The sequence below is a fragment of the Musca domestica genome, unplaced genomic scaffold, assembly GCF_030504385.1.
Source record: "Musca domestica strain aabys unplaced genomic scaffold, Musca_domestica.polishedcontigs.V.1.1 46, whole genome shotgun sequence".
Taxonomy (NCBI): domain Eukaryota; kingdom Metazoa; phylum Arthropoda; class Insecta; order Diptera; family Muscidae; genus Musca; species Musca domestica.
In genome coordinates this window covers 4,472,575-4,476,088 of record NW_026712336.1, presented here as the reverse complement: position 1 = coordinate 4,476,088, position 3,514 = coordinate 4,472,575, and the positions used below count along the sequence as shown (strand labels likewise).

The 3,514-nt window shown below is 33.0% G+C and overlaps 1 long non-coding RNA gene across 1 annotated transcript; it reads right to left on the bottom strand.

The window, feature by feature from the left end:
* Nucleotides 1-1,593: 1,593 nt before the first annotated feature.
* LOC131804576 (uncharacterized) lies at nt 1,594-2,447 on the bottom strand. The gene is made up of 3 exons (XR_009343169.1): nt 2,258-2,447; nt 1,814-1,864; nt 1,594-1,752 (listed from the first exon to the last, which is right to left on the bottom strand). It is a non-coding gene; the product is annotated as an uncharacterized LOC131804576 (long non-coding RNA).
* Between the last annotated feature and the right edge of the window lie 1,067 nt (nt 2,448-3,514).

Sequence of the window (3,514 nt, the reverse complement as noted above, 5' to 3'; positions counted from 1 at the left end):
TTTTCTGGAAAATTCGCACCAAAATGATTTTGTACGCTTGTTAACAATATAATGAGGTGTCACTGGAATAATTTTAGCAGCTCTCGGACGAGTGGCTTAGAAATGGCAGCAGTGTAAAATTGGTTGCAGATTTTTCATCTCACCCTATATATAGATATATTACGAGTCGGGGTGTAGTTCTTTTTCAGGACTTCGGAAACTCTGATTTTCAGAGTGTAGTAACATAATTTTAGTCGTTCGACCTCAGAGAAATCTTCACTCTTGCCAAAAAAAACTTCAAAATACTTAAATCCGGAGAAACTGCTCTGCCTATATCAGCATTGAGCATTCACTGTAAATTGGGAACCCAAAATATTAAATTGTAGCAATTCAGGTACAATTTTAAAATTGTGTCGTTTTAAATCGTTTTAGGGCAATGTGTGAAGGCCAATTTTCGAAGGCAATTTTTTTCTGACTCGGAATATGTATTAGAATTATTGCTAAACTTCAAATCTTCCACCATCTCCTCAAAATATTTTTCGGAGACCCCATAAAGATTATGGGATGATCAGCATGAAACCCTAAGCCTAGTAATTCCTTCGTTATTCCGGAAAGTCTTCTGCTGCAATGTACAAAGAAGTTCCTAATTTTCCCAATTTTGAAAATTTCAGTCACAATTCCCAACCAAATCAGCAATATTTTAATATTTCTCGGGACCTCGTTATGTAAGTTCGATTCTTTCAAGAACTTGTTATTATAGGTTTACTAATTGTTATAGGCTCCAGGCAAAGGGACATCCTGATTTTTTGTATTTTGAAGGATGCTGACGTTATTTTCATAAAAATTAGTTGAGATCCGATATTGCAGACTTTCAAACAGCAGTTCCTGCCAAAAATGTACAATATTGGTCCATTTTTGGTGTAGCCATATTGGTAAGTATATTTTTTAACCGACTGAGTCTTACGAGTTCGCCATAACTCAACGCTAATTTTATGGGTCGCTCGGTAAGATCTATGCGAAAATTAACCAAGTTATAGATTACATGACCGAAATCACAATTAAACAAGTTAAAAAGCAGTAGGTTCGGCCTTGCCGAACTTTGAATACCCTCCACCATTTGGAATGAATTTGGAAATTTTCAAAAAAATCAAATCCTATAAAAATTCTGTTAACATTTTAAAAATACCGAATATAGCAGTTATATTGGGGCCTATACGACGTGGACCTACATACACAGAGAAAAAAATTAACCTTATACAAGGTTAGATTAACCATAAATAAACATGATTTGGAGTCTACGTTATGTAAGGTTAATTTAAACATTTTCTTGTTGACTGGTATTTAAAAATAATCATCGTTAATTTAGCTATTCCATGATTGACTTTTTTAACCACGAAAATTGTTGATATTGAAAAAAAATTGTTGTTTTAACAATGCACTGTTAAATTTTTGTAACCATGAGAATTGTTAATAATAACATTTCATAGTCAGTTTGTCTAAACAGTTCATATGATAATTTTTAATAATAAATTAACCTTTGTTTGAATAAAACAAGAAAAATGTAATTTTTACAAGTTTATTTATTATTTATTTATTAATACCGCATATTTCTAACATATGTATTTCCATTACAAATTGTATGTATATTTAAGGGAGGGCTGGTAAAGAAAGATATATGTTTAATATAAATTTTATTTTTTAACGCCTTACCGAGTGATTTTAAATTATATTCCTCAGCCATTGTGAAAAAAACTACAAAACGCCAAACACCGACTGCAAAAACAGAAGAAGAAACTAGTAGTTAATAAAAGCAAATAGTATTGTCACAACTTACCAAAAATGTACGCACGAGCACCCAAAAAAAAGACACCAGAGAAAAAAACAACTGAGAAGAAAAAACAAAAAGATATACATAAATATGAACACTGTCGCTTCAACAACAACATACATTTGGTGACAAATGCATACGCTAATGTACGTCGTAGCAGCCACAAGCAAAGACAAAAAGAACACATATGTATGAATAAACACTCACACATTATTTCTCTCCTCATTTTTGCTTGTCGCTGCATATACGTTGTTGTTGCTTGTTTTTTTCATGTATTACCGTTATTTTTGTTTCTTTATTGTAATTTATAATTTATTTGATAGACAAATCTGATACAATTTGAATATAGCAATAACACATTACTATGTTGAAATAGTATCAGGGTTTTCTATTAAAACAAATACAAATTACAATCAAATATATTTGTTAATTTCACCAGCTTTTACTTACCTTTATACCAAGCACTATTCCCACGAGCACGTGCACTACTCCCCTGCACTATTCAACACCAACTAAAGAAGTGATTGTCTATTTGATCTTTCTTACACATATTCAGACCACAGAAAGAGATTCGATAAAGAGGAGGAGGGGGAATATGACAGTCACATTCGTTGCAACTTCGTATATTGTAATATTGAACTTCGTCAAACACAAAGCAGTTCAATATTGTTGACTACAACAGAGCCGAAGGCTCTTTAAATTTTTATGTATCTCTCACATTTTTCCGTCTCTCTCAAAAAACAACAACCTTATACAACGTTAATTAAACAATTTTTCATCTACATTTGACCTTATATAACGTTATTTTGTGTTTGTAATCTCAAACATTTACCATGAAAAAATTAACCATGCACATGGTTAAAAAAGTCATTGTATTTTCGGCTCTGTGTAGGCATTGTTTGTCATAAGCCATTACCATATTCAAATTCGCAACTTGAAATAAATGGTGAATAATATAGATAAAATCATTAAAATATCGTACATAGGGAGGTACCGTTATATCGGAGCTGTGCGAAGACCTGGGCCAGCATAGATAATTTTCTGCCACAGGCTGTAGTTCCCATTATGAACTCTTAATACGTAATTTAAAACAATTTTGGTGAATAATAACCCTAAAATCATCAAAATACCGAATATTGGAAGGAACCGTTATATGGGGGCTGTACAAAGACGTGGACCTGCACAGACAATTTTCTGTCTTAGGCTGTAGTATCCACTTCGAACTTCAACTACCAACTTTGAAACAATTCCGGATAATAATGTCGCTTAAATCATCAAAATACCGAATATAGGGAGGTACCGTTATATGGGGACTGTATGAAGACGTGGACCTAGATGGCCCATTTACGAACTGAACCTGCCTACTGAAAAAATAAACATGTGTGCAAAATTTTAGCCTTCTATCTCAGTTCGTTCGAAAGATAGCGTGATTAAAACAGACAGACGGACAGGTAGACAGACAGACAGACGGACGGACAGACAGGCGGACATCGCAAAATCGACTTAGAATTTTATGCTGATCAAGAATATATATACTTTGTTGGGTCTGACATGAGTATTTCGAGGAGTTACAAATGGAATGACAAAGTTAATATACCCTCCATAGTATGGTGGAGTGTATACAAAAATTGAAAATTACAACCACAATTGTTTTGCAACTATTGAGAAAACTTTATTTAATCTATTTTATTTGAAAGAAAAACCTTT